Source organism: Lolium rigidum, chromosome 1, assembly GCF_022539505.1.
Source record: "Lolium rigidum isolate FL_2022 chromosome 1, APGP_CSIRO_Lrig_0.1, whole genome shotgun sequence".
NCBI classification, from domain to species: Eukaryota; Viridiplantae; Streptophyta; class Magnoliopsida; order Poales; family Poaceae; genus Lolium; species Lolium rigidum.
This window is the reverse complement of record NC_061508.1, coordinates 151,432,446-151,455,346: the sequence shown is the minus strand read 5'-3', so window position 1 is coordinate 151,455,346 and position 22,901 is coordinate 151,432,446. Positions and strand designations below refer to the sequence as shown.

The 22,901-nt window shown below is 42.2% G+C and overlaps 1 long non-coding RNA gene across 1 annotated transcript; it reads left to right on the top strand.

Annotated features, from left to right (window-relative positions):
- The first annotated feature begins 18,622 nt into the window (after positions 1 to 18,622).
- Positions 18,623 to 21,374, top strand: LOC124682582. Its single transcript, XR_006996338.1, has 3 exons — positions 18,623 to 19,168; positions 20,651 to 20,747; positions 21,077 to 21,374. It is a non-coding gene; the product is annotated as an uncharacterized LOC124682582 (long non-coding RNA).
- Positions 21,375 to 22,901: the final 1,527 nt, after the last annotated feature.

Sequence of the window (22,901 nt, the reverse complement as noted above, 5' to 3'; positions counted from 1 at the left end):
TAGTCTAGCTCTTAAACCTTGTGTGGTGATTGTTACCTCGTATCCGTTTTTAGACGCTAGTACAGAGGAGTACCAGGAGGAGGAGGTCTACTTCCAGGAAGAAGAAAACCACTTTGATCAGTACACCAACCAATGCAAGCTAATATTCTTGCAAGTGCAAAGCTCTATTTGAGCAAGGCAACATTACTTTTACTTTATGTGCAATGATCCCATCCCAAGTTTTTACCTTGCAAGCTTTTACTTTTTTATCAAAGCTTCATTTTATAGTTAACTTTGGTCTAAGTATAGAGTAGAGCAAGAGTATCAAACTTAGCCTAAAAGCTTATAAGTTAAGTAGCACCCCTCATGACTAGTTGCTAGTGCTAACAAATAAATTTGACTACTCTAGATGGGAACGTGTGAAGTGCAATGACTTTGAAAAACCTTGGAATGATGAGTCATTCTATTGAACGATTTTGAAGGTGAATATGACTGGTGAATGACTTGGTGAACTTTACAAAAACTGATGGTTAGGTTTGGATGCGATACCTTTCCAATGATTTAGTACCCCCACAATACCTGATTATGGGTAGGGCTTAACTGGAAGTTTATGCATCTTAGTATGGGTTCCCTCTAAACAAGCATCATAGGGGTTATGTCGAGGCTGCCTCCGTTGAAAGTGAAATGATGTGAAATGAGGTGAATGTACGGTCCAAGCCCTGTGCAGTTCCCAGGTTGACGGTTTGTCTTCACTGGGAGGCCAAGCTCATGGGGAGAGGTACCTATACTAGGGTATTTAAGTGAAAGGTTATGGTTGATGATCCGCGTACTGAGTTACGATTATTCAGGGTTATCCCTGACGAATGTAATCAAATGTTGTGGCACAAGTGTGCAACCTCTGCAGAGTGTAAACCTATTCGAATAGCCGTGTCCACGGTTACGGACGATTGGAAAGGCCATACTGTACCGTTGTCAGCTGTTTTCTTGAAAAGGATTGATGATTTGAATGGTGAACTTGACTTGAATCACAATTGAGTTGTGGGAATGACACTAATGTTCCCACTTGAGTTAGTTAGCAATTGAAGAGTCTTTGATCAAATGCTTGTGAACTAAAATTGGCTTTATGCAAATAAACCTAGAGTTTAGCACCCTATTAATAAAGTTGATAGTACCTACACTAGTATTAGTTTGCGAGTACTTTAAAGTACTCATGGCTGTGTCCCTGGCTATTCAAATGGCCAGACTATGAAGAGGAGCAGCAGTACCAATATGAAGGCCAGCAGGACGTCTACGACAACTAGGAGTATCTTCTGACGTCAAGCGTTGGCATGTGGATTAGATAGTCCACTACTACTACACTTCCGCTATGTAATGTGTTCATTGATCGTTAGATCAACTATTTGTGTAATATTGGATCATGTGATCTCTATTTGTAAGACGACTATGGTTTGTAATGAATGATGACTTATGATATCGACTGTTATGTCTCGCAACAACAATCTTCCTGGGATTGCGATGTTTGGCATAATAGGCATCTGGGCTTAAAATTCGGGTGTTGACATAGGCCAACGACACTTAATTGCGCATCAAGCAGGCGACCAACTAATTAGCGCTGATAAATTAAGTAACTTGAATTTTGACAGGTTCTCGAATGAAAACACGTACATTTGATTAAGTTGCCTCACAATATATATATATATATATAATTAGTGTGCATGTCTGGCCTGCCATGCATTCATGCATATATTTTAATATATATCTGAACAAATTCTTGAGGATTTCAATCTCTCTCGCTCTCTCTCTCTCTCTCTCTCTCTCTCTCTCTCTCTCTCTCGATCTATATATCGTTGGTGGCCAAAAAAACACACATATATACGCATGCACTTTATGCGCAAAGGCGCGGGTGCCTCTAATAATTAATGTGTGTGCGCACTCGATCGATGATCCCTAAACCTTAAACCCTAAAACCCTAATCCCTAATCCCTAAACCTTAAACCCTAAACACCCTAAACCCTAAACCCTAAACCCTAACCCTAACCCTAACCCTAAACCCTAGCTAACCCTAAACCCTAAACCCTAATTAAACCCTATATATAGGCCAACAACACTTAATTGTGCATCAAAAGCATGCCAGGTGCCTCACGGTCCTCTAATTAAATTAAATGTGCCATGCATTAACCCTAAACCCTATAGCTAACCCTAACCCTAACAACCCTAACCCTAACAACCCTGGACCCTAGACCCTAAACCCTAACCCTAATCCCTAAACCCTAACCCTAATCCCTAATCCCTAATCCCTAATCCCTATAAACCCTAAACCCTAGCTAGATATATATATAGGCCCCAAACGACACTTAATTGCACATCATGCAGGCCAGGGGGCCGGGCCTCGCGGTCCTCTAAACTAAGTGTGACATTAACCCTAACTAAACCACATATATATAACTAACCCGTCCTAGCTAATCAAACCCTGGCTACTTAAGTAAAACACATAACCCCAAACTATACTAGCTATAACCCGATCTAATAAAAACCTGATCTATATATATAGCTAGCTAGCAAACCCTATATTAAATTAACCCCAATTAATATATATGGCCTATATCGATCATGTATATATGATCGAACATCCCTAAGATTCATTAATTAATTATATAATTAGCGCTCATAAATTAATTAACTGAATATTGACAAGTTCTCGAATGAAAACACACACTTGCCTCACAATATATGTATATATAATTAGTGTGCATGCATGAGAATGGCCTACCATGCATGCATATATATATATATATATATATATATATATATATATATATATATATATAGGACATATTCATGCTACACCCGGGTGTAGTTACTCTCACGTGTGTTTCACACAATCTAGGTAGTATCTATCGTACCGAAGAGTATATACATGTAGTATGAAGTATATAAGAATATTTTGGTAGTATATATATACTACTTTGTAGGTAGTATGTACACTTTTTTACGTACACTATTTCTTTACGTATAAATATGCATATATTTTGTATATATAGTACAAACTATGGGTGTATTTAATTTTTTTCACCAAAGTTGGTATGGAGTATCTTAGATACAGTGTACGAACATACTCAAACCAATAAAGTATGTTATATACTTCCGTATGGTAGTATATGAGACGTGGGTGTAGTTACACCCAGGAGTAGGAAGTATTTATCCTATATATATATATATATATATATATATATATATATATATATATATATATATATATATATATATATATATATATATATATATATATATATAGGGTTAAACTATTCTGAAACCGGTGCTCAGAATATTATTCTGAGCACCACCGGTCTGTATAAGGGCCCGATGTTGCGAAAAGCAGCACGAAACAACTCGCACATAAAAGCAGCACCGACAGTTTCCCCAACCTCCCGCACGATCTGCCGCTCACGCCGCCGGCCCCTTTCCCGCGGGCCGCCGGCTTCTTTCCCCGCGCGTCGCCGGCTTCTTCCCCCGCGCGCCGCCGGCCCCTTCCCTGCGGGTCGCCGGCTTCTTCCCCCGCGCGCCGCCAGCTTCTTCCCCGGGGCGGCGCTGGTCTCCCTCAGCCCACCCAAGCGCTCCTCCGCCGCCCTACGCGCACCTCCTCCCAGTCCCAGGCTCCCAGCGCCTTGCAAGGCGACCTCTCCCCTGCAGCGCCAGGTTCGTGCGCTGAGCTCCTGCTATGGTGTCGGCGCGCGCGTGTCTCCGGTATGCCTCCGTAGGCCATAGGCCCTTCTTCCCCCGGCCTCCTGCTCGCTGCTGCAGGTGACATGGCTGATGGCACTGCCTCCCAAGGTCCCCGCAACGATGCAGGTCACTGTGGTGTGCCCCTGATTTCGACCTGGTCCGGTACAGTATCTAGAGAGAAGGCTCCACTGGCTACATCGCAGCGTTGGACAAAGAAATCTCCAGTACAGGCCATCGTGAACAGTGATGCGTGGTTGGATCTCAGCTTGGTTGTGCATGTGTCACAGCGAGAGACATAAGGAAGTACAATTCAGCTGCAAGAAACAAGTATACGTATTTGTATTGAGAAGTTCAACTGTTCTTGTGGCATGTCTGAATCCGCTATCGATTTTGCTTCTTGCCCCAGCAACTCCCTGTGACAAGCTAGCAGTAATACCAATATATGAAAAGCAGCAGGAGCAAGAGGAGCCGCATGTAAGGAACTGAACGGGCTATTTGTTTGGGTATTTTATCTCACCTTTTTTGGATTATCATGGATAAAAAGCCTCAAAATTCTTATCTCTGTTTATCTATCGGCAGTTTAGACATCTGAGAAAACAAGTGCAACCTGATCATGGTGATGTTTTCTTGATTTGCATGTGCTACTTGGCTTGGTTGGATATGCAATTTGATTGTATTTGTATCTGTATATTTATGAATTTGACAACGTTTATGTTCTTGATGACCGCAGCTGACAACAAAAATTCTACACACACTTGCCTAGTGACCTCTTCATGGTACTGGCTTGTGCTTGTCTTCCTCCTCGCCAGGTGGTATTTCTTTGGGCAGTGCGCATGGTTGAAATTAGGGACTGCACGGTTGTTGTTCACGAAGTACACGTTCTGGGAGCTTCGTCCTGATGTGCAGTTTTTTGTGAGCCTTCTATGATCATGCCGGTTGGACGAATACGGTCTGAGAAGTATAGGCCTTCTACGGTTAGTGTGGAAAATGATAAAAAATAATTGTCCAGAAGTACAACCGTTAACACTTGTAAGTACAAGCTTACGTTTTTGAGAAGTTTAGAGAAGAATGAGCTTGATTATCCCAGGTTTCAGTTTGAAAATAACAGCAGTTGTTCAAGTTTATACTTGTGTATCGATTCCAACACTTAAACGCAGGTTGTCTCTCACCATGTCGATGAGGCGGAGCATGTAGTTGAGAACATGGTTGCCGGCAGCGACGAGTTTGCATCCTGAAGACGTCGACTCTTGTTCATAACCTAGGTACCAAGCCGTCAACAAGGGCGATGACGAGGTGCTTAGCCACCAACGAAGTTTCAGCGACAACAGCGTCCGAAGCATCATGCAGCAGCTCGTCCACTCTCGGCTCGTGTGATTCTGATTTGGTCACAAAACAACAGTTAGTCGTCAGTTAGCAATATGCCTTTCCGGGATCCCTTCACCGCCGCGGTCACCTGCGTGTCGCTGGACCAAGTCCCCACCAAAGACTCGGTGCCCAGCGCTATGTCTTTCTCTCCATGGCCGCCCCCCACGTGCTACCCCGTGGCTCCCACGGCTCAACGCGGGTGACGCCAATCCTCAAATACCTACGCCATCTCCCTATCGTCGTGCGGGTGGGTGGCAAAGCTGTCGTTCCGGGAGCTGCTCCGGCTGGCCGCTGCTTCCTAGGTCCCTGCCCAATGTCCTCGCACCCCTGCATTGAGAGTCCCGAACTGCAGCGCTGCCGTTGCGTGCTCCTCTTCGGCAAGATGGGCGCAAGCAAAGGAGACGCCCTTTTCTTCTATTATTTTTTCGGGTCTGCCATTTTCTTGTCTTGTGTGGATAATCAGTAAGGCCTTCTCAGTCCCAAATGGGCACTGTATAAATGGGAAGTTCAAGTGTATTAGGATTGAACTAAAGCCGTTCATTGTGGGGCAGTATAAATTGTTGTAGCGAGCAAATTACTATATGAAACATCAATACTTGCCCCTTAGAATGTCAGAAAAGGTGTACAATAAGGTAAGGGACGTGCACTTTTATATCTAACCATAAACTCTTTTTATTACGAAAGTGCACATTGCTGTAGGAGAGCGCTAGAAAAACATTGGGAGAAAAGATCGTCACACACCTGTAAAAGCAAGGACAAAAATCCCTCAAAATTAAAAAAACAACAATTTGTCCGAATGTACACACAAAAAAGTTTACTACTCCCTCCGGTCTTTTTTAATTGAATCGGATTTAGTGCAACTTTGTACTAAATTCGAGTCAATTAAAAAGGAACGGATGGAGTATATGTAAATGATTAAATGTGTGACGTTCACTTAGCAAACAATAAAAAAATATTGAATGGAAACACTTCGTAATTGCGTTGAAGTACATTGAATCCATTTAAGGAAGTCTAGAAAAAATGAAGTTGTTTGTCGAGAAGTACAAATGGGCGCGTTAGAAAGTGTACATTGTTGGGACGGGGAGTAAACAAAATAAAATACTCCCTCCGTCCATAAATAGATGCTAAAGATTTGTCTAAATTCGGATGTATCTATACACTAAATTGTGGCTAAATACATTCAAATTTAGACAAACTTTTGGCATCTATTTATTAACAGAGGTAGTATATATATGCCGAGAATTACACATATTAGTGACAGAAGTATAAATAGGAAAGACCAGAAAGTACAATTAATAATTCCAGTAAGTACACATGGTTGCTTTGTAAGCTTCAAGAAGTACCCAACTTCATTCAAATACTTGCGGCTAAGAAGTTCAACCATTTGGCGCGAGAAGTGCAGCCACTTAAATACTGGAACTACAAGAATACCGACTAAAAAGCAATGTACAAAAACTAAAAATAATATTTTCATCCGTGAGGTAGTTGAAATACTTGAGAAGTAAAACCATGCAACACAAGCAATACACTTTCTTAATATAAGAAGTACAAGAGAATCAACTAAAACCAAAATTTAGAAAAAATCAGTACACCCGATGGAAGTACAAGCAGTGCTTCTCGAAAGTACAATCGGTGATTATAGGAAGTACAAGAAGTAACTACGTCAAGTACCAAGTGTTCAAATAAAATTGTATCGGGACTGAATAGTTTCGTCAACCCGCGCCGAGAAGTACAACCGCGTTGCCTGAGAAGTTCAAGCTTATGTCGAGGGCAGTTCAATGATATGTTTTTGCTGGACGGAAATCTATTGTCAATATAAAATGTACAAACAAAATCTTGTCATCCTTGGGGGAGTTCAAATACTTAACGTTGAGAAGTACAAACATTCAACACGTGCAGTACACCCACTTATTATAGGAAGTACAAGAAACTGACAAAATCCAAATGTACAATAAAGAAAAATAATCCCGTCACCCACGAGGAAGTTCATATACTTGACAACGAGTAGTACAACCATTCGACACGAGCAGTACATGCACTTATTATAGGAACTACAAGAAATCAGACAAAATCAAAATGTAAAAAACAAAATAATAACGTCATCCCAAGGAAGTTCAAATACTTGACGATGGGAAGTACAACCATTCGACACACAAGCAGTACACCCACTTACTATAGGAAGTACAAGGAAACCGGCAAAATCCAAATGTATAAATAAATATACCATCATCCGCGAGGAAGTACAATCTGTGATTCCGACAAGTACATGCAGAGACTATAGGAAGTACAAGCGGTAATTAGATGAACTAAAAGTGTTAAAGAAAATACTCCCACATAAGTTCACATAGCAATGTTGTGAAGTTCAAATATTAAGATCCATGAAGTGCAGAATCTCGCAAATAGAGTGTAGGAACAATCTAAAATTATCATTCGAAAACAAACATGTTCAGTATTTGTAAAACGCACTAGTATTAAAAACATTTTCAAGAAGTACAACCACGAAGGCCAAGAAGTACAAGGACATGTCACAGGAAGTTCAAATGTGCGTGCTTGTGTTGAGCATTTTGTGTGGTCGTGGACCTCAAACGGACACCGTACGATAAAATTACAGCCGTTTTGCTGAACACTTTCATGAAACCGCACAAAGAAGTACAACCGCATTGCGCGAAAAGTACAACTTCATGTTGAGGGAAGTTCAGTGCTCTGTTTTTACGGGGCGGAAATCTGTTGTCCAAATCTCATCGATTTGATCACCAACCACTTCAATAATTGTTACCAAAAGCTTTATATGGTAGAGTATATGTCTAGTTTCATTACCTACAACATTTTACAACAAATAAATGGATCTAATCCATCAAATTCAAGTCGTTATCCCACAAAATAGACCGGAAACAGGATTCCAATACTTCTAAAATTACGTTTAAACCGTTCGAATTTGGCAAAAATGGTATATACGAAAAAGATGCGTCATTTTGACACCTTTCCAACCGTATATCATTTGCATTGTTTAAATATAACGCATGGAAATCACGGGGAAAATCATTCAGTGCCCGTCACATAAAACGGGCGGACAGTAATTCGAGTTATTTTCTTAAACTATAACGAATTAGAGAAAACAATTGGAATAAGAAAGTTGCATCTAGTCCATAGCTTTCCAACGCCATATCATTTGCATCATTCCGACAGACGGTTAAAACAAAACATCCAAATTACTGTCCGCTCGTTTTTTGAGTACGTCCGAATTTCGGTATTTTCAAAATCATTCAGAAAATGTGAGGATTTCGAAAAAACATAAAACATGAAAAAGTTGCGCAATTTCATTATCTTTCCAACGGTATATCATTTGCATAGTTTCGATAAGCGATTCGAAAATCGAACTAAAAGTTCGTTTTCTGGCCATATGGAAACGTTTTCGTATTTTAAAAATTAAATTTGTACCGTGCAAAATCTGTGAAAAGTGTGAACATGAAAAAGTTGCGGTTTTTCATTACCTATCCAAGGATATATCATTTGCATAGTTCCGACAAATGGTTGAGAAACTTGAGTTATAATTAGTACCTCTGAAGAAAACAGGAAGTTCAGGTAAGTTCGACAGAAAGTTGAACCCTGTTATCCGGGAAGTACAACCTTGTGTCCAGAAAAGTACAAGTCGGTGCTCAGAATATTATTCTGCAACTGGTTGCAGAATAGTGCTGGTATATATATATATATATATATATATATATATATATATATATATATATATATATATATATATATATATATATATAGAGGCCGGACTATTCTCGAACCCCCCTTAAGAGGGTTCTAGAATAGCTATTCTCGAACCCCCGTTCCGACTGAACCGAGCCAACCCAAACCAACTTGCTGAGAAAATCCTCCAACCCCAGGCCGTGGGTGTGAACTCCCCCTAGCTTCTTCTTCCCTATCGATCCCGCCCGACCTTCTTCCCTGGCAGCAGCGCCAAATCCCCGCCCCACCTTCTGCGCGCCGCCGGGGGCCACTGCGCCGCCTCCCCCCACTTTCTGCGCGCCGCCGGCACCCCCTACGCCGCCTTCCCCCACCTTCTGCGCGCCGCCGGGGGCCACCGCGTCGCCCTACCCACCTCCTACGCGCCGCCGGAGACCACCGCATCGCCCACCCCCACCTTCTGCGCGCCGCCGGCCCCCAGTGAGCCGCCTTCCCCCACCTTCTGCGCGTCGCCGGGGGCCACCGCGCCGCCCTACCCACCTTCTACGCCCCGCCGGAGACCACCGCATCGCCCACCCCCACTTTCTGCGCGCCGCCGGAGGCCACCAGGTCGCCCTCCCCCACCTTCTGCGCGTCGCCGGGGGCCACCCCGCCGCCCTCCCCACCTTCTGCGAGCCGCCGGAGAACCAACGCATCGCCCACCCCACCTTCTGCGCGCCGCCGGAGGCCACCAGGTCGCCCTCCCCGACCTTCTGCGCGCTGCCCTCCACACCTTCTACGCGCCACCGGCGCCCGCATCAGGTGGACTCCAAGCACGCCGATCCATACCTCCCAGCTCGCCAGACATGGACTCCCCATCGCGATTCCTCTCATCGCGCGATTGTCCCTGGTCTGTCCTGCCTTGACCATGCGCCCCCTGTCTTCCTGGTGAGCGTCACCGAACTTCGCCGCGAGCTACCCCTCGAGGTCCGGGGCGAGCCTCCAGTGGACTAATCACACCTGAAAACTTTGCCCCCGGTGTGCTCCAAGGCGAGGTGCTGAATGGGAGTGAATTCCCGTGACCTGGTTCTCCCAAAAATGTGAGTACATGAAGTTCATAGTTCATTATGTGAGTGCAGGGATTTCATTACACAAGCTCCATCACTCTCCGCTCCGAGCATGTTCACTTTATATACACAGAGAAACACAAGAAAATCGCTCTTTGTACACTGGAAGTTCGTCATATAAAAATACTTCGTTCCTATTGCTGTGTACAAAGATTATTGCTATACAGGGTTTCCTTTTGCCTACTTGGTGGTTTAAACCTATAACAAGGCTAGAAAGTTTACTTTTATTTGCATGAGTAGTTCAGTTTGTCTGCTATGCTTGTAGATTTGAGTTGATGTTGCACTTAATGATATTATTAGTAAACGTAAATTCTTAAATGAGATGCCAAAATCTGTAAATTTGAGTTGATGTTTATCTATCGCTATCTTTTTGAAAAAGTAGAAGAATTAGATGTATTTGTTGTTGATTTGTGGATGATAGGTAAAAAAACACACAGGTTCAATTTTTTCCTATTGACGAAATTCACTTTTATATTTCTAGGAGTCCGGGGAGAGCTAGGACATTCTCCAGTTGTTGCCCGGCCGGTGGAGCCTAGCATCCAACATAATTGAGACCTAGGTCAGCTTGTTCCAATCGATGATGGCCTAGTTATCTTCTGAAATTCACTATTTTATTTATTGTGTAAAAGTTCACTTCGCCTATGACGAGAAGTTCACCTGTTTTTAATCATGCCATGTTTGGGGCTGAGCGGAGCGGGGTGCTGCAGGCTGAGGCGTCGTATCTCATGGACCTCCACGCACGCTGATCCCAATCTCCCAGCACGCATGCAACTTCCCGACGAGATTTCCCCTACCTTGCTGGTTGGTCCACCACGCGTTGTGGTAATCCATCGTCGCCGGCAGCCTCAGCCCCGTGGTGACCACTAATAGCACCACCTCAGTCTGGGTAAGTTGATCTTTCCCCACCTCTTTCATTGTGATCTTTTTTTTTTACTCGCCTCGAACCGGCGACACACGCGGCTGGGCCGAGGAGGCGCGGCAGAGGTCTGGCTGTTTCCCGTGGCATTTCCTGCGACCCGAAGTGGTTTCGGCGACTACATGGGCCGTGCGGCCTGCCCTGGCGGTTGCAGTTGCAGCCGGGTCTGCTCCTCGTAAGTGGGCCGAGCCTTCTGGGCTAGCAATGGTCCGGGTGCAGGACCACACTGGACTACTGCAGTGGTCTTTTAGCCTGTACCGTCGGCGGTCGTATGTGCAGACCGGCGATCCGACAGGTCGTAGCTCGTCGCGGACACAGGTTACGTTAGGTGAGTGCCAGCCAAAGCCTCGTCCCGAGATCGCGGGTACCACTATCCTGAATACGAACGACCCACAAAAAATCAGTGTGGCTACTGTTGGCGCCATCGATCTCGTTGTGATTCATGTGACCATGTTGTGTGGACACCATAAACAATGACGCGTCCCGGATGGTTGGATTGGATCTATAAAGGAACAGGTTAAGCATGCGTAAAGTCACTGACTGTAGATGATCTGGTGACGTTAAGTTAAGTTTGCACATGCCGCTCAAAGCACGACTGCGACCCCGGGTGCTCCACGACCGCCTACCTGCACAATGCTAGAAGCCGTCCCGCTTTCCCATAGGAAAGTTCACTTTTATATTCAGAGCTTCATTTGTTTGCCTGCATGTTATGGTTTAAAATCACAAAAGAGTAAAAGAGAAACAATTGCGAAAAGTTTCACTTTATGTGGCCACGAGCATAAAGTATGTGCGGCCATGAGCTCTGTGCATCTGGAAGTCCACATTTGTTGATCTCCACTATTTAGTTGTGTGTATAAAAATGGTTCAGTTTAGCAGTGAGTTAAAAATAGCTCTCATTTTCTTGCTAGCCAACTTCTTTTAAGTTTTATGCTAACCAAGTTATTGTCATATTACATTTCAGGTTAATAGTGGATTCTTAAAGTTTATATGATTCTGACACCTAACAAGATCATGGTTCTTACCAAAATGCGCCATTGAATATGTGAGTATTCAGTAACAACTCAAGTTTCCAATAAAAAGCGTTTACCTTTTGTGTACGCTCCTGCTATTCAGCGTATAAAATTGTTGCTTCTACCATAAAAATAAAGTATTGCTGAAAACAACCTGTAGGAAGTTTGGAATGCTTCTGCAGTTTTGCTTTCATTATATATATCTCTATCTCTTTTGGTCAGTTATTTCTCTCAGACTTTAATTATGTAGCATCTCATTTGTCCACTGTAGGGATGAAGGCGATGCAGAAACCACAGCAAATTGGCATGTCTATGTAACTGGACATAGTTTAGGTGGAGCTCTAACAACCCTTCCCACTTCCGAACTTTCATCTAGTCAAGTGTCCAAGTAAGATCAATTTGATCCTGATTAGATTTAGTCTCTTGTTAGATCAGCATAAGGGAAATGTTCTTGCAGCAAGTTGGATCACACTTATTTGATGGAATATCCACTAGGAATGTTGTGCCATGTTTCACTACATGGTGATATTATTTGTTCTCAAAAGTCTTTTACTTCGCTGCCAACAGAAGTTCACTCCTGAGTCTAAAACAGTTCACTACATTAGGAAAATGAAAATAAATAAATCAGTATGTGAATATGCTAACCAAAAAATTCCCGACTTGAACAGAGACCTGTGCATAGCTCGGATGAAAGATGAACTCTGTAGTTCACTGTTGCAGTTGACTGATATTATATCGAAAGTTCAGACACATAAATAGGCAAAGTTCATTTTGATCGATATGGTTTATAATTTTGTTTTGATGAAAAACACATTAAAAAGGATGCTTTTAAAAATGTTCTCTATGAGATACTCACCTATGCACAATTTTTCTGTAGAAAAGAAACTGCAAGATTTCTGTGATTCTCATCTGCCTATCTATGGTCTGTGTATCACTGCTAAATTCATTTTTATCTGTTTCCAGGGGAGTTCAATTCGTCCGAAGGCGAAGTTCATTATTTTCTGTAGAACAGTTCGATTCATAATAAGCTAGCTATTTATTAATCAGCTAGTTATTCATTTACCGGAACAGAAGTTGCACGGAGTCAAGGTAATGATGTGAACCATTTCCAGGGGGCTATTTTGACAAACATAATCTGCTAGCTATTCATTAAGCAGAGACAACGAGAGCTATTCACGCATGTGACAAGTCATCTATATGCTAGTTTCCTATTTGAATCTACACTAGTATGCCGATGCTAGATTTCTAGTTGAGCTAGTAATGATGGTAGTTGAAAAAACTATGGTCGGGAAGGGCACTTCTTTCTGATAGGAAGTTCTCTTTACCCATGCAGGTAGTAGACGTAACATATGTAGTGTCATTTCATTCCTCTAGCATGCGGGCCTCATTTGCTACTACTGGTTCAGATGCATCCAGGCACAGGTTCTTGTTTATCACCAAGCTATGGAAAACACATTGTAAAAAATCTTGTATGCATCTTCTTTTGGAGCATATGTTTTCAGTTAGCTCTGACCAGTAGAGGTGTACCACACTTATTCTATAAATGCCACTGGAGAAATTCATGGGAAGTGTGATGGGCCTATATGATGCTATGCAATAAAAATAGTAGTTTTGTGTATGAAAGAAAGAAGTTAACTTCATCCCATTTGAGAAGTTCAGTTTTTTGTGTGCCAAAAGTTCACTCTTTTTAGTCCTACACTACATGGAAACTAATAGAAACTATATTTGTCCGGAAGTGCACATATTAGAAAAATAGCTAGTTCATTATATCTAAAAAAATAGAAGTGGGCTCCATTTTGTAAGTTCATTTTCTTCGGTCCAAAGAGTTCAACATTTTGGATGTTTGTTTGGTATTCACTAGGAGTTCATTCTTTAAAGGAAATTCTGGCCGCACATGGATTTTGTATTTGTTATACTGTGAAGTTCAATCCGTATGCACTTGAAAGTTCACTATTTATATATGTAAAATTTGCAGAAATAACATAGGCGGACAAACTGCAGTTCACAATTTATTGTTCTGTCTTTTTACAGGTGCACATGGCAGAAGTTCACATCAACTATATTGTGAAGCTCACCTCTTCTTTCCCGTGAATTCGCCTCGTCAATTATTTTGTCAGCAAGTTCACATCGCCCTCGCGAGGAAGTTCACATATTCTCTATGTGAAAATTTAGTTTTATCCTGTCAGGAAGTGTAGTTTGTCAGCACTTATTGTGACCTTTCTGTCACTTCCTAATAGAGTGGTTTGCTCCTGACTTGGTTGCTTGGCATTTTCTACCATATGTTCAACATGGCTTTTTTTTTGCATTGTGTTAAGACATCATATACTGAAATCATTGATATAAATTATGTGTTCTCCTATGATATTCCGCGATGTAACATTAGTTCAAGCTTTATCGATTGCACCTTTCCACTCTCTGTGTTGTTTTGTTGTATGAGAGCACTTGTACTGTTTTCTTTTATTTTTGAGAATATACTGGTGTCCACTACTATCCTTATGATGCCCTTTGTTCGTACATGTAAGAAACACTACTGAATCAGAATCTTTACTATTGTCATCTCATTTATAACTTGAAAATCTCGTCTCTGACTTGCATATTGCCACTTTCTCTTTACATTATTCGTTACTGACTTTTATGGTTGTACCACGTGGAAGTTCTCCATTGATATGCTGAAAAGTTACTCTTTGTCGATGGTACAGATGTAGAAAACTAGAAGTTCGGATATAATTGTGGAGCACTGCAGTTCGCATGGGCGTTGGCGAACATCCCTCGGCGCACCTACCTCCGCATCGGCGTTGGTGAACATCAGTGCACGCCAAGATCCTCGTCAGGCTGAGATGTTTTTGCAACTGACTGGCTATGAAGTTCACATCTCTTTTTAGGGTAAATTCACTGCGTGAGGGGAAAAACGTTCAGTTAAACAGTACAGTAGCAAATATGTTGTGGTACAGTTCATCATTGCTCATGATATGCTGTTGGATGATGCTGATGTATTAGCCGTCGTGCAGTTTACATTGATGCATTGGCTGCACATAAAAACAATTTCACCTAGTTCACATATGAAGTTTACTAATTTTTGTTTGAAAATTTATTGTTTCATAGACTGTGAAGTTCGCTTTTATTAAAAATGCAAGTTCGCTTGTCCAACCTAAGTATGGACTAGTATAGTTCACATTATTCAGAAAAGGAAGTTCGTCTTTATTATCAGGAAGTTTATTCTGTCTACCTTTTTAGTTAAAACCACAAGCAGGAAAGAAATAAAATGTAGAGGTTCATTTTGCTTACGAAGAAAAGTTTACATATCATTTTGTAGAAGTTTTATTTCTGTGGTGAAAGCTTTGCCATAAGTTCACTCGTCGACCAATCTAGAAAAAATAGCATCTCTATTTATACACATAAAATTAATTCATATGTGGTTTATTTGTTCTTTGCTATGGAGAAGTTCACTTATTTGTTCCTGAAAAATTCACTCTTCTTAGGTTAGCTGTGTGTATGTGTGTTCGCTCTATTCTCATATGGAGTTCACTCTTTTGATTTTATTTTGACCGTACTTGCTTGTGTTTTTCATAGCACTGGGCGGTTCACATGTTAACTGTGAGCAGTTCGGTTATACCAAAGTATATATGTTATCATCAAATACTAGTTTGTTCGTGGAAAAGTTCGGATATTTCTCAGAGAAGGCGTAATCCATGTTTTTGAGAAGTGCACTAAATGGTCTGAACTTTAAATCTCTCAACTCATATATATGCTATGTTTCCTATTTGAACCTACACGCGCATGCTGATGCTAGTGGAGCTAGTAACGATGTAATTATTAGCATAGAGTTATCAGAAAGTGACTGACAGGCATCTTGTTGTTTCAGGTAAAATCTCATGTGAATTTGAGGAACCCAAACGAACAGATGGTATATCAGCCTTAGATAATATAATGAAGATTGTTGAAGATTATACGAGTATGTTACGCCTAATCTGGCTATTGCGTACAATAGAAATGATGGTGACAAGCTGGGCTGCTGTTTCAAGGTCACGTGCTAGCATATTGAGTATAAATTTACTCGCGAACCGCGTCTGGCTGGGTTGTGAAAACAGATGCAGCAACTGGTTTGCGAAGTTGCTCAATGACCTGTGTAACTATGAACTTGTGGCTGCTATGTGTGTGTGATTTTCATTTACAGATTGAGTGTTTTTTTATGATTGGAAATGTATTCATGTGGCTTGCACTTCGTTTACAGTACTTTCACTCTTTGATTTTGCTATTATGTGCACTTTACCTTTGGTTGTCAAGTTCACTTGGTTAGCTCCAGATAGTTCACTTTTCTTTCCCAGGTTCATTGGTACTTTTTTGCTTGGAAGTTCACATTAAGTGCGCTGCGAGTTCAGTACAATTGCCACAAAAAGTTTGCCTTGAACATGTCGCAATTTTTTCTGTTTAGTTGTGGAGAAGTACTAATAATTATTAGTTTAACTTTTATTGCTGAAACTTAGTTAATGCAACTGGAAAGTTCAATTTTGCCATCCATGATATGTTTCTGTTAATGCATGTACAGGGAATTACATGATTTAGGTTACATATGTGTACGACAGTTCACTAGGACAACGGAGGAAGTTCATTACAAAAACAACAGTTCAATACACACTTATTTGAGCATTCAAAGTGAGCATTCTGTTGACACACTTATTGGAGCTTCGGAGGAAGTTCACTTCCATATTGGAGCAATTCATGTACTTTGAATATTCATGTAACTTTTATACCCCGACTAGAAGTTCACTAACAAATATCGAGAAGTTCACTTACATATTGAAGCACCTCATGTACTTTGGATATTCATGAAACTTTTATACCACGACTGGAAGTTCACTAACTAATATCGAGAAGTTCACTTCCATAATCGAGTAGCTCACGTATTCTATTTTTATGGGCGGAAATCATAGGCATAAAAATCATTCATATAGCCTCTGATTGCGTAAATTGACCAACGCCACATACAATTAGCAATCATATAACTCTATTAATACCCCAACACACCACAATACCACACCTAATCAATCTAGATGAGCCAATTTCAAAAATATTCTCGTGTCGACGTTATCTTCGCTTTTGCGTATTTCAAAAATTAAACTTAAAACCAATAGAATTTGGAAAAACCTTTAACACGAAAAAGGTGCACCTAGTCAATATCTTTCCAACGCAATATCATTTGGAACATTCCGACAAGTGGTTCGGAAATAAGACCCCAAAAACAGTACGAAAAACCGAGAAGTTAAAAAAGCGGAATCCGTATTTTTAAATCTGCTCTTAAAGCACAGAGAATTTGGAAAGATGCTGTACATGAAAAAGGTGCGTCTAGTCAATAGCTTTCCAATGGTATATCATACGCATCGATCCGATAAACTGTTTGAAAACTAGAACCCCAAAACTGCACGAAAATAGAGAAATCCGCGAAAACGTTGTTTTCTATATTTAAAATTAGTTTTAAACAATACAGAATTTGGGAAAACAATGAACATGAAAAAGTTGCGAAATTTCCGTACGAATCCAACGGTATATTGTATGCATCAATCCGATAAGCGGTATGAAAATTAACGTGAAAATAGTGTCCGCACGAACATGTAATTCAGGTATTCCGTCGAGAAGTTCACAAGTGGTTGCAGAGAAGTTCAGATGCGATGGAAGTTCGCTATATTTTCTGAAGTTCACTTCAAACTAGACTCAAGTTTCGGAAGTTCGCCCTGTACAATATTGAAGTCCGTCGAGAAGTTCAGATTCAGGGAAGAAGAAGTTCAGATCCATGTACCGGGAAGTTCAGAAAGGGTTCGTATTCTCGAACCGGTTCGAGAATAGCAGACATATATATATATATATATATATATATATATATATATATATATATATATATATATATATATATATATAGAGAGAGAGAGAGAGAAAAGCTTTTCTACTTTGTGTCTCCATGGAGGTGGCAATCATGGCTGTTAGTTTTGCTTTGAGATTCCCATTATAGGCTTGTCCAAACTTTCCCTCCAATCTTTTTCTCTATTTGGTGGAGGTGTTTGAGATTTCCTCTTTGGATCGAACCGGGCCCGTTTGCTGCACCGTCCACTCGCTAGGCCTCGCCGCCCTCGCTGTGACGCTCTGCCCAAGAATACCTAGGCTCCATCCTTGTCGGATCTTCGATTGAGTGCCGATTTAGCTAAAAGTTCGGCACCTCCCGTCTAGCCTCTTCGTTTTTTCAAGGATTCCGTTTAGTCCGTGTGAGACCGTGATGCTCTTCTTCTCTCTTACCGTTTCACCCGGATTGCGCCGCCGTGGGATCCTGTGCTCCTCGCTTGTCGCCGGCTCCGGCGCGGCGGCGCTCCTCGCCTCCCTATCGCCGAGATCCTCTCATCTCTCTTATTCTAATCCCGTCCATGGTCAACCTACTCCCCCTAGTTCTTCTCCCCTCCCGATCGAGATCCGGATCCAGCGACCGACACCCGCGGTCTCCACCGCCGCCGTCTCCCTCTCGGCGCATATTCCCCGCCCCTTGTCTGTCTCGGCCTCCACGGCTCTTCCCGGCCGCAGCGCTGGATGGAGGAGGAGGGGCTGCATCACCATGGGAAGTTGGGAACCCGGCACGCGTCGCCAAGGAAGGGTGTGGCATGGTTGGAAGGCACGACTTGCCTAGGTAACCCCCGCCTCCCTGGTCCATCGCGTCATGAGTCCCCCGTTCGGCCTACCCCCATCCATCGCCAGCGATCCATGTGAGTCCCGCGCCGCTCCGGTGCCCGCGCGCGTCGCCACACCAGCTCCCCGTCGCAACCGAGTCGCCCGTCCTGGCGGCCAGGAAGAGGGATTCCTCTCGTCGTCCCATTCTCCGCCACCGCTGGGATTCCTTCGAGTCTGCGTCCTCCGCCGACTCCAGCTTGTGCGAGGAGGCACACGAGCTTTGCCACGTGCGTAGACAGCTGTTGGTGCTTGCCGCCATGTTCTGCTCGTGGTTTGTAGTAGGAGGAGGGCCTGGAGCTCCTCGTCTCCATTGATATCTGACCTCGTTTGTGACGTCTAATACTGCCGATGCTTGGTGCTTGGTGGAAACCATCCGATCTGGAGAATCAACAGAACTAATGTTGCTGATGCTTGGTGCTTGGTGCTATAACCTTCTTTATTTTTCCCTTCTGATTTGCTTCTATGAATGCGTGATGACCTTTCATTCTTCATGGTGCAAGAGGTTAAATTCGTGACTCTGAACAAATTCTTGATTCTGTCATTGTTTCAGTTTGTTTTCAGGTTTTCCTAAATCATGTATTTTTGGTGGATGTTAGAGGAGTTCGCACAGAATTGTTCCAAGTTTCTTTCCCGGTTGCAAATCCTGCTGAAAATAACTACAGCATGCCACGGTACTCCTTTTCATTTTCACTTCAGTTTTCTGAGTGATATTGATATGATCTGTAAGGGCTCTGTTTGTTATATGAAGTTGCATCATTTCTGATTTAGAGTAGGCACAAAATAATTTTGACTCATGATCTGTAACATCATGACCATCTAATAATTAATCAATACATGAGAAATTCTAGAGTTTTTGCAGCTTAAATTTTCGGTGTTCGACTCATGCTAGGCAATGTTTGACATACAGACTTCTGTCTAAATTCACTCTGCACTTTGAAAGGGCACCGGTAGATATGCACCGAGCACCATTCATGCGAGTGAACAGGCTCCTTTCTGTTTACCGCAAGGCACTGCTCGTTGAGACTAATGGTCTGCTGAATCAAAGTGGCTAACCAGATCAGAAATATTCAGTCACTTCAAATAATAGAGGTTTGCATGATTGTATACATATTCAGTCACTTCAGTCGCTAGCATGAACCACGTTTGAGCTGCAATTCTTATCATGTAGTCTGAGATCAGGCCTGATGATACGTTTTGTGTTTCTCGGCTTGTGCTTTTCCTGATTTCTTGGTGAAGTTTGATGCGAAGCAACGAGACATGGACGCAGCATGAACCACTGTCCACCATTGTTCTTTCTGCGACTCACCATTGATGATTTTGATGCGGCACTATTTTTTGTTTCCAGATTTATGAAAACACACTAGGTGGTGTTGAGATTAGTCACCGACAGATTTGTTCGATGGTGTTTTTATTTGAATGAAATCTCAATGAAAAGTCTGTTTGTTGTACACTTTAACTTTCATTGAAGTTAAATCTGACCATGTTAACTGGAGCTGCTAGTTAATGGGAAAACTAAGTTTGTGACATTCAAACAGACCAACAGAATTGAAGTTTTATCTCAGTTTACTCTTCTCTTTGAAGAGGGCACCCATTAGATATGCGCCAAGCACCGTTCATGCCAATGAACAGGCTCCTTTGTTTGGGTGGTTGGCTCTTTTTTATAAATTGTATGCAAATACCTAAGTCCTTTTGTTACCCAGATTTTGATTTGGAGAAAAAACAAAATTGGTTATTCTAATGTTCAGTTACTAGCAGTCTGACATGATAAATCTTTTTCTGCACTAGCTTGTTCAGTACGTGATTTATCTAGTACACGTTGAGATTGTCTTGGTTGCTTCTGTTAGTGTACCTTGCCATGGTCAATATGTTTAGTAGCAGCAAGGTCCTGATTGTTATTTACCCCTGTACACAGTACTAGTATGATATCCGATGCTAGAATGTCCCAAGATATCCGATACTAGTTTTGCACGCCCAAGGAACCCTTTTGGTTGTTACCTAGCACCGTTTCCATTTTTCTCAGGCACTGTTCCCTACCTCGTGTTGCTCTTTTTATATATCATACCCTATCCTGATAGCATATGTTAACATATTTATCTATGGTACTATTGATCAATTAGGGTAAAACATTTACTTGTGTTATCATGCATCTGCAGGATTTCTTTGGTAGTAACATAGATTAAATTTGCTTTTGAGCCGTTGGGATAGAAGTGAGCTGGAGCTGGAATGCAAGCTAAATGGACATGTTTACAGGTAGATCTTTGGAGTCCTTGACCCGTGAACCTGTGACCAGGCCCATGCCCACACCATTCCCTGAAGTTTGTTCTGACTATCCCATATGCACTTTTCCTTTGGGTGGTTCGAACCTTGCGCTACCTACACAGGCACCTTTTATTTATACGTGTAGCTCTTTACGATAAAATGAATATCTAATCCGAGCTAAATCAATTTACTCTAGTCTTTTCCTTTTGGTAATGCATATAATTATATATAGTTTGTGAGGTATTATTATATATTATTTTTGATAGTTAAAGGCTACTCAAATCATGTTTGTACTTGGTCTGTATCTTTTTCCTGCTCAGGACCCCAATGTCAATGCGAGGGTGATTCAGAGTTTACGCAGGTGAGCAGCCACCATTTATGCCAAGAGGCGCCAGGTGATTCAGAGTTTACGCAGGTGAGTTGCCTGGTGATTCAGAGTCTACGACAGTGAGCTGCCTGGTGATTCAGAGTCTACGCCGGTGAGCTGATGCATCCGGCCGGTGCATCTGGTAATTGCAATGCGTTTTGCTACCTTGACTTGGTTTGCCGTGTCAGCTATCTACTTGATTATTTGCCTATTTGTGTTACAAACAACATAGTGTTGTATTATGAGCCATTAAATCATATTTTGGTTTGTCTTTTCTGTTTCGATTGGTTTCGGCGCTGTGCTTGGCCGTCGTTATATAGCCATAATTTATGGTGCTGTGCGTGGCCCTTGCACGCGTCCAAAATCTATGCCACATGGTGGGCCTAGCACTTGTGTTTTAAATGTTGTTTCAGTTTGAATTTTCCGTTACGGCAATTACGGCAAACAGAAGCACCAAGAGAGCCATATCCATAGATATGTTGACAAAACTCACGTGAGGGTTCAACGGGCTGACACTGACATGTCACATGGAGCTAAAGAGGACCCAGACTGGCCGGATTTCATGGAAAGGTTGCACAGCATGCAGCAGAACCGGTCAGAGTAGGTTTCCTAATTAGTTACCGTGAATTAGAGAAGGCACCGAAACATTTGTGTGGCGGATGGTAGTTATATTGCAGTAATTTCGGAACTATTCGATAGATGCGCAGGTGTACATACCATGGTAGGTGTACATACCATGGTAATCGGCATGCCATGGATGTGAAATGTATGATCTGAATCCAGGGAAGGTACGAGCATTGAGATCGTCTTCAAAGTTAGGCGGATCATAGATCGAGGGAGCCAGAACCTGCCAAGAACAAAAAAATGAAAATAAGAAAGGCAAAACCTTCAATGATAAAGAAAAGCCTAGACTTACTTGGAACATCCACGGCGTTGATTGCTCTGGTCAAAGTGTTCGATCTATCCTCACTAACGCAAGGAGACCCAGAACTCTCCGTGAATTTGTCAACCAAGGTATGAGCAAGAAAGGGAAGGTCAATATAATGCCAATGCAGCAAAGAGTACCATCTCCAAAAATAGGCATAATCAATGTATAGATCTTGCACGGTGGAAGAAAACGAGGCACTAAATGAGAAGTTCCCGTTACGGTTATGAGAGAGAAGAACAGGTCTGACACGGGGATGGAACCTAACATAAATTAGCTTGAACTCATCACGTGATTCGAAAAAGGTGGTCACATGTCTCTAAAGAGGTGGTCACATGTCTCGAAAGATGTGAAAAGCTGAATCCTATAGGCTAGAGTAGGCCAGGCTAGGTTGCCCAAATTGATACATGTGTAAGAGGAAAGGTGCCGGTCCCCCTTGCTACTTTGGATTATGGGTGTGTAGAAACCAAACAAAGTGAATCCTTTTACGTAAAAAAGTGCGGATCTCAATGCGAATGAGTGGTTCCGATTACACCCTCCACTACTTACAAACATAGCAAATCCACACTCTATATATATATATATATATATATATATATATATATATATATATATATATATATATATATATATATATATAGAGCCCAACTATTCTCGAACCCCCTTAAGAGGGGTTCTAGAATAGCTATTCTCGAACCCCCTAATCCGACTTACCTTCTTATCCCGACCGCACCCCGACCTAACCACCTTCTTCCTCCAGTCCGAACCCCCCATCCCGATCCACTTCTTCCTCAACGCCTTTCTCCCCCAGGCCCGCGCACCGCCGGTCGCCCCCAAGCCACGCGCGCCACCG